The following is a 9,881-nucleotide window of genomic DNA, read 5'->3' as shown; positions in this document are numbered from 1 at the left end:
TTGCACTCAACCACAGTGGTACACGAGAGTACAATACGTACGGCAGAGACGGCGCATATTCCCATTCCATTTCCACCCACACACACCCACACAACGCTCGCCTAGGCACCGGTATGTTATACTACATAGCTAATCCATTGCTGGCTACTAGCCTACTAACATTAAGACACGTATTGAAAACACCTCTATAGTCTATTTTTCATTTTATTATTGGAACATAAAGTTAGGGCTTCGAAAAGGAAAATATACTCTAAGTGCTATCGCTTCCCTAATGAAGTTGGTAATGGTGTGACCGTGTAATTGTGTCAAAGTGCTACAAATAGGCAAAACATTATCCAATACTAGCATAGTGTTGACATTATTTAAATTTGCATTTCATTTTAAATATATACCATTTTGCATGGGCGTAGTAGCTAGCTTCTAATAGTAAGTTCAATTACATGTGATGGCAATCTTGCAAATGCTGGTTTTGTATTCCCATGCGCCTTCTTCTTGATTTACCGAGAATATGGGGGACTTACTTGGACGACATAGGGATGGTGCAAGGAGAACAACAAGGGGTGTATTCTGAGACCCTAGATTGTATAAGGAGAGGGAATGAAAGGGTGCGTTGACACCCTAGATCCAAACTTGTGGAGATAAGTACTCTCTCGCGAACTATAAGACGATTTAAATATTTTAATGTGACTACATACTGACCGAAGTAAGTGAGTAAGTGAACAGACACACTGAATTGCATCCAGGTACATACGGTATAGAAAAAGTTAGAACATCCTAGAATTTAGAACGGACTGATAATTACTAAGTGAAAGGCCATGTTGTCAACACGAACTGAAAGAGGAAAATTGTGAAGAAGTGGTCAATTGTTGTTTTCGAAAAAGCAATGTGAAGCAGAGAGATAACGCGGAATGTCTAACTGGTGAAACTAAACTTATGCATTTATATTTTTCTCTAATAAAAGCATATGTATGCCACCAACCTTTGGGCAGATTTTTCGTTCTTTCGTTGGACAACCGAATCAAACATTCTTTCACATCTCACTATTTGCTATTTTGGCATAGCAAAACAACATAGACAGCCTTGCATGAGCTGCTGGTACATGCATATGGGAAATAACCATGATGATCATGTACCGATCGAGTTGATACTTGATAGACCGATCGCGTCAATTATGTGCATCCAGAACATACATGAACGCTTTTGGCCAGCTCGTGTGAGCCGGCGACTGGAGATACTTATAATTGTACAGTAATTAAGAATGACTAGTTCATGTGAATTGTGACTCTGATATATTTACGATCGTATCAACTAGAAATCTAGAATGAGATTCACCGACAAATTCTCGTCACTGATTTAATTCGGCTCCCGAGTGCAAATGCTCCCTCTACCACAAAGTTATATTTTTAAATGTCGAAAAAATTTAACAAAAAAATCTACATGTACATCTTCATAATATCTTTGTGTTCGTCAAGTTTCGCAAGGAACCAATGTTTTGTGTGGTCTATGTAAAAACGAGAAAATTTATCAACTGAAAAGCCTTATTTTTAGCATTGAATTTTGTCTTTTTACACAACACATGGTAAGTCGATTTTTCATGAAACGACTTTGTGAGCGTGTTGCACGTGAAGATGTACGAGTGAATTTTTTGTTTCAATTTTTAAAATTTCAAAATATGTATAACATGCATTTTAAAATAGACATGCTTCCATGTGACAAAACATCATACTCGATAGCCTCCAGGCATACATGAGCTTTTCCCACATCTAGTCCTTTTTCGTGTAGCTTTTTTGGAAACCGAAAAGTACCTGGTCTTTGCATCAAAGTGATCAAATCTACTCATATCAGCTAGCGCACCTAGATCATGTCGACTCCTGCGTGATAAACATGCATTTTGCCCTACACTAATACATTTTTAACCTCTAATCTGATGCCTTGGCCGCCGCTTACCGTGAACGCCAGCCAACCGCATGCAAGAGCGAGCAGCGGCACGTCAGTTACTTGAGAGGCAGAGATGTTCCCCGCGCAACCGTCGGGTGAGTGCAGTGTCACACGTGTTACTTCCGGCGCTAGCTAGCTGAGTAGCTGGCCGTGTGTGTCGACCATCCTGTTAGTGGTGCCATGAGATACTTGCGGTTGCAGCGAACTGATATTGAAGCGCAGAGCCACAGCCCGCTTTTGTGATGGATGGATCATGGATTAACGCAGCGGCAACCAGAAGCAGGCGCAGTGCCTGTGTACGGTGTACCAGTTGCCATGAGGTGCCCGCAGTAGCGCTACAGTTCGTCTTCTCTTCGCTTCGGCGGAACGCATCGACCAAAGTAACGGCGGGAGAGAGATTCGTGTGGGGCGCCGGACCCGCCTTCCGTAGTCCCCTTTTTTGCCTCTTCCTCCTCCGTTCGGGCGCCCATCGATTTTGACCCGCCGGGAGATATGATAACTTGAGCTGCACACAACGTATGGATAATGAGCAATGATAAATCAACAATAAGAATAAGAATAGATCGTGTGCCTGAAGTCCGGGATTCGTTGATGCTGACCAGACCGGCCATTTCGGCTGATGTTTACAGGGGAATAGAGAAAGGCACGTACTACTTGGGGAAGTTTGAGGTGTGTAACCTTAAACCAAACCAGGATGACAAGCTACTGAACTTCTAAAGGTCAGCATTTGGTTGCTTCAGAAAAGAGAGCAACAAGGGTCAGCGTTACGGAACAATAACAGTGGTCATCGCGAGCATAGCCTTGGGGTTGGCGAATGGTATACATACATGTAATGCGGTGACGATGAGAATAAGATCGATATTGAATTATTGATAGCTGTGTATAAGAACACTGTTTGTTTGACTCAAGGCTACTGATCTTGATTCCTCAGTTGCTTGCATCGCTTGGTTTTGATTGGCACCTGATGTTTGATGGAATTATGTATGAGCATGCCGATTCCATGCACAAGCATGTGTGGTCTAGTTTGCATCGATGGGAGTGATTTAGTGTTTTATTTTTCGAAAAAGGAAAATAATCCTCCCTCCTGACAACATCGGTTGATGATGCATCATGCATGCAAAGTACATACTTCACCAAATCAAAGTGGGCATAGATTTCCGAATAGGCGGATTAACACTCTTTCTGTCTAATCGAATGACACATCAACTGTCCATTCCACACACACAAAAATGGGCACAAATTTACCATGGAACAAATGACCCATGCATGCAACCTAAGAAGTGTTCCTCTAAACACTGCATCACGTCACCTTCCATATACTGCGCATATCAAAGAGAAAATTAGTTAAACGTCACAATCAGCACAACCAAGGTTTCCTGATTCTGCAAACAGAGCTTGGCTCTGGTGGTTAGGTCCATTGTGGTGGAACCAGCCCACCCAGGTTCAAGTTCTAGACTTGGCATGGGTGTTGCATTTACCTGGATTTATTTCAGTATTTAACCGGCGCTATGCTTTCAGTGGTAGGTGACGTGTCCGTCAACAGCGAGGCGCCAGTGGTGACTTCGTCAACCTCAAGATATGCCAGCTCAGTCCCTCGGAGGTGCTCATAGGGGTAGGGTGTGCGTGTGTGCGATCATAGGGGTGTTTGTACGTGTGTGTTTGTGAGCGCCTGCGTTGTACTGTGTTCTCAAAAAAAAAAGGTTTCCTGATTCTTTTTAAGTTATTTTTAGGTTTTTGAAATAAGGTAGAGAGTGCTAAGAACGTTTTTACCATCTTGCAGGTGCTAACCAATTCAGGTGTTGTCCCACAATATCAGAAAGTGAGATTAATCTATTGTGTCACGCAACATCAGTGTTCTGTTCGCTAAGCTGCTTTGTAAAGCCAGCAAGGTGGCCACTTGATGCCGCATTGGTCCGGTCAGCTCGGAAGACCCAAAAAAATGCAAATCCAGACTAAACTTTGGGTCATGCGTGGATCCATGGAACTTTGACAAAACAAGAAAAGAAGACCCAACTTTACTCAAAATAAGGTAGCAAATGGATCGGATTTCAGTAGGTGGTGGAATCATGATGCACATTTGACACGGAGAGAACTTTAGCTTCATCGGCAAGGAAAGGGAAAACACCATAAACAAGAAAATAATTTTGACAAACAGAAGCCAAGTGCAATGAAAATAATGCACCAAGGAAATCTAAAATTAGCATTGACTACTATTTGTGAAACTGGTGGGATCGAGCACTTGTATAAAATAGTTAATGTCCCATGAGTATCGAAATATCAATTTACATACGAACAAAAATAAGTAGAATTATATGTGAACACATAGCTTGTTGATCTTCGTTGCTACGTCAACATCAAGTAAAAATCAAACAAATGTTGTTAGGTGAATCAACATGATCTTATGAGACACATTTTTTTGTCAAAAAGAATGTGAGACACAACTCAGAAAACATTTAATTAAACAACATGTTTGCGATGATAACCTCTTCATAAAAACCTCCTACCCTCTAGAATTTTCTATTTGGCTATACATAACCATAAACGAGAAACGGGTAGTTTATGCCTGCGTTGTACTTGTGTTCTCAAAAAAAAGGTTTCCTGATTCTTTTTAAGTTATTTTTAGGTTTTTAAAATAAGGTAGAGAGTGCTAAGAACGTTTTTACCATCTTGCAGGTGCTAACCGATTCAGGTGTTGTCCCACAATATCAGAAAGTGAGATTAATCTATTGTGTCACGCAACATCAGTGTTCTGTTCGCTAAGCTGCTTTGTAAAGCCAGCAAGGTGGCCACTTGATGCCGCATTGGTCCGGTCAGCTCGGAAGACCCACTACAACATGACCCCACATATAGCAATGCATACTTCCCAACGCTTTTAGAATGCGTAGCAAAATATCTTCTTAGCTACGCATATTTATGTTGGCAAGCCCATCCGTTGCTAGCCACACTAATTACGATGGATACATTGTGTTGCATTCTATGCATTGCAAAGTTGGGACTGCTCGCACTTTGATTTCGTACTGGTAGACATGAACATAATAGTTTTTAGAAAATCATTTAGTTGTCTATTTTATAGAGATATATTTTTGTATGTAAAATGCAGGTTTTGTTCTAATGCACGTGCTTTATTTCAATTTGTCTACATGAAAAAATATTATGAACAGAAGAATAACACAAAATAACTATGGAGGTCGAATACCCCTTTTTCCCTTTGTTTGTTACGTCCTTTTCTGTTGCCCTCCTATTCTATGTACATTAATTGATTGCCACGAATAATTTAATCCTTATGAGCTGACCAAATTGGTTAGGCATGGACGCCAGGTTTGCTAACTCCACCTTCCATAGGCTGTACCGTGAAATGGGTTTGTTCAGAGGTAAAAAAAAAAGATGTATTAAGGTAACTGCCCTTCAAAATCTTCGGATCTCGCACGTCTGTCTTCACCTCTCAGATCGTGGTTCGTGGGTAATCTCTTCTCCACCAACACCTCCCGCGAAACCTCTGGCGGCGGCTCGTGGAGGCACGCGATTATCCGCCATTCCCTTCCATTGCAGGTCAGTGCTTCCTCTACCCTCGGCTCTTGTCCCTCTTGCGACCTCCATCTGGTCTGATCCGTCCGGCCACCGCGTTAACGCTCCTCTGGTTTCCCGCCGTCTTCACCCTTTACCTCCTCGTTCTTCTTGACACCCTCCTCGGCAACATCTTAGGCCATCGCCATCTACGTCCATTTCTCCCCCGAGTTGTGTCGACTCCATCACCGTCCCGAACGTGCTGATCTTCCTATTGGACGGGCAGCCACACCACCACGGCCGGCCGTGGAAGTGTATGGGCAAGATGGGGGCAATCAATACCTCGGCGTCCTCACGTTCAAGGAGATCATGTATCTCTTTCCATCAGTAAGTTGTTGCTCAAGATCGTAATGGATAATGATATGTACAGAGCCAATACTTAATTCTAAGCTACTACGTTGCATCCTAGTTTGATTTAATTTGCACTTGAGAAGACTGATTTTATTTAGTGCTTCCGTTTCTCCTGCAGCAGCTATGACATGGGAGTAAACTGCGTGTTCTCCAATTCAACCTTGAATACATACATGAGGAACATATATTCTTTGTTTTCAATGTAACCCTCTCTTACTACTTCACTATATACATGCACATTTTTTTGTTAGGAGTTGTCTCCACGGATCAAACATAAGTTTATGGCGTTCTGAAACCTACAAACCTGTGTTGTTAGACTTGTCACTACTTTCACTATACTCATGCATGATCTTGTGCCAGTTTTTGCTCTCAATACATGCAAATGGTACGAGAGAAATATATATATATGTTGAATTGGCTATTCAATATAAGTAATACATTAAGCAGACTTATTTAGCTGAAGTGCCAAATGAATTTTGTTTGTGGGTTTTATGCAGTTCCTTGAAGACAAATTATGTTTATAGAAAATCTTTGTCGCTCTTTACCATAGTAATGAATTGTTGTGTGCCATTTCAGACCAAGAAACTGAAATCACGCTTCAATGGTTTGAAGATTCCTATGGACGCATGTTACCTTCTAATTCAAATGATATTCAGGTATATATTCAGAGTTGTGCTTCATGTATGTCTCATTAATTATCTTGCTTCTTGTATATAATGATCATGGTGGCTAGACCATTGCGATCCCAGTAGAGGCTAGTGCCAGATATCTTCTTAATGTACAATGGAAAATTTCTAAATCTTTCTCTTCTTTATTTTGGTTATGTATGAACTTTTGCTAGTGCCAGATATCTTCCTAACGCTTATTGAGTTTGTTTTTATGCATGAAATTTTGCGGGATTTAAGTTGCTTAAATTAAAAATTCTCATCTCATCGTACTTTTGGTTACCTACAGTAATTTCTAAGAGATTGGAAAATCCAAACAAGATTTGTTTTCTTGCCATAATCCTATGAAGCGACCTAGAATATAAAGTTTAGGGCGTTAAATCTGGAAATGAATTCCGATCAGTGCATGTTAATGCTACATTTTGCAAAGCTCCAAGTTGTTCATACGACATCGACTAAATTAAACATGATCTTTTTGTTAATGCGGGAATACTAATTCTTGCATGACCTTCAACCTTTGTATTGCTGCTCTCTGAGATAGTACTAACTTATTAACTTAATATTTGTTTTTCTCATGAAAATTTGCTGATCTCAATTTTTTTTTCTGTTGTAGATTAGAGAAGTAAAAGGAGGAGGCATGGCTGAGATGGTGATAGCAAGTTGGAGAATAGTTCTACTACCTATAGTTTTACATTATACTTAGAATTTCATTTTAGCATATAAACATATGTATTCGTTGGATCGTGTTTGTTGTAATGCTACAGAGTTGATTAAATATATGCCATCTTTCTGCTTACTATATTGCAGCTGATGTGTACTATCGCCATTAAACAAAAAATTGATGTTGCCAATATATAAACTAACATTAATGGTTTGAGCTTTCTAGCAACTATTCCAACCATTATAATGATTTGTTCTATCCATTTGAAAACCCATTCAAGCGTGTTAGCCACCAACGCATATGATGCGGTGCTAGGCCCTAACAATATATGTTGCTATCTTGCAACGTTTATTCATGTCATTTACCAACGCAAGTATATGCATTGCTGTAGATGCTTGCAACGCCACCAACGGCAACGCATAATAAATGCGTTGGTATAAACGCTAGCAACGCTTATATGGATGTCTAGCACCGCATCGATGCGTTGCTGAAGGGGGAGTCCTGTTGTAGTGACCCAAAAAAATGCAAATCCAGACTAAACTTTGGGTCATGCGTGGATCCATGGAACTTTGACAAAACAAGAAAAGAAGACCCAACTTTACTCAAAATAAGGTAGCAAATGGATCGGATTTCATTAAGTGGTGGAATCATGATGCACATTTGACACGGAGAGAACTTTAGCTTCATCGGCAAGGAAAGGGAAAACACCATAAACAAGAAAATAATTTTGACAAACAGAAGCCAAGTGCAATGAAAATAATGCACCAAGGAAATCTAAAATTAGCATTGACTACTATTTGTGAAACTGGTGGGATCGAGCACTTGTATAAAATAGTTAATGTCCCATGAGTATCGAAATATCAATTTACATACGAACAAAAATAAGTAGAATTATATGTGAACACATAGCTTGTTGATCTTCGTTGCTACGTCAACATCAAGTAAAAATCAAACAAATGTTGTTAGGTGAATCAACATGATCTTATGAGACACATTTTTTTGTCAAAAAGAATGTGAGACACAACTCAGAAAACATTTAATTAAACAACATGTTTGCGATGATAACCTCTTCATAAAAACCTCCTACCCTCTAGAATTTTCTATTTGGCTATACATAACCATAAACGAGAAACGGGTAGTTTATGCCTGCGTTGTACTGTGTTCTCAAAAAAAAAGTTTCCTGATTCTTTTTAAGTTATTTTTAGGTTTTTAAAATAAGGTAGAGAGTGCTAAGAACGTTTTTACCATCTTGCAGGTGCTAACCGATTCAGGTGTTGTCCCACAATATCGAGAAAGTGAGATTAATCTATTGTGTCACGCAACATCAGTGTTCTGTTCGCTAAGCTGCTTTGTAAAGCCAGCAAGGTGGCCACTTGATGCCGCATTGGTCCGGTCAGCTCGGAAGACCCAAAAAAATGCAAATCCAGACTAAACTTTGGGTCATGCGTGGATCCATGGAACTTTTACAAAACAAGAAAAGAAGACCCAACTTTACTCAAAATAAGGTAGCAAATGGATCGGATTTCATTAAGTGGTGGAATCATGATGCACATTTGACACGGAGAGAACTTTAGCTTCATCGGCAAGGAAAGGGAAAACACCATAAACAAGAAAATAATTTTGACAAACAGAAGCCAAGTGCAATGAAAATAATGCACCAAGGAAATCTAAAATTAGCATTGACTACTATTTGTGAAACTGGTGGGATCGAGCACTTGTATAAAATAGTTAATGTCCCATGAGTATCGAAATATCAATTTACATACGAACAAAAATAAGTAGAATTATATGTGAACACATAGCTTGTTGATCTTCGTTGCTACGTCAACATCAAGTAAAAATCAAACAAATGTTGTTAGGTGAATCAACATGATCTTATGAGACACATTTTTTTGTCAAAAAGAATGTGAGACACAACTCAGAAAACATTTAATTAAACAACATGTTCGCGATGATAACCTCTTCATAAAAACCTCCTACCCTCTAGAATTTTCTATTTGGCTATACATAACCATAAACAAGAAACGGGTAGTTTATGCCTGCGTTGTACTGTGTTCTCAAAAAAAAAGTTTCCTGATTCTTTTTAAGTTATTTTTAGGTTTTTAAAATAAGGTAGAGAGTGCTAAGAACGTTTTTACCATCTTGCAGGTGCTAACCGATTCAGGTGTTGTCCCACAATATCAGAAAGTGAGATTAATCTATTGTGTCACGCAACATCAGTGTTCTGTTCGCTAAGCTGCTTTGTAAAGCCAGCAAGGTGGCCACTTGATGCCGCATTGGTCCGGTCAGCTCGGAAGACCCAAAAAAATGCAAATCCAGACTAAACTTTGGGTCATGCGTGGATCCATGGAACTTTGACAAAACAAGAAAAGAAGACCCAACTTTACTCAAAATAAGGTAGCAAATGGATCGGATTTCATTAAGTGGTGGAATCATGATGCACATTTGACACGGAGAGAACTTTAGCTTCATCGGCAAGGAAAGGGAAAACACCATAAACAAGAAAATAATTTTGACGAACAGAAGCCAAGTGCAATGAAAATAATGCACCAAGGAAATCTAAAATTAGCATTGACTACTATTTGTGAAACTGGTGGGATCGAGCACTTGTATAAAATAGTTAATGTCCCATGAGTATCGAAATATCAATTTACATACGAACAAAAATAAGTAGAATTATATGTGAACACATAGCTTGTTGA

Source organism: Lolium rigidum, chromosome 7 (genome assembly GCF_022539505.1).
Source record: "Lolium rigidum isolate FL_2022 chromosome 7, APGP_CSIRO_Lrig_0.1, whole genome shotgun sequence".
NCBI lineage: Eukaryota > Viridiplantae > Streptophyta > Magnoliopsida > Poales > Poaceae > Lolium > Lolium rigidum.
The sequence above is the reverse complement of the archived record's forward strand: the minus strand, read 5'-3'. Positions refer to the sequence as shown.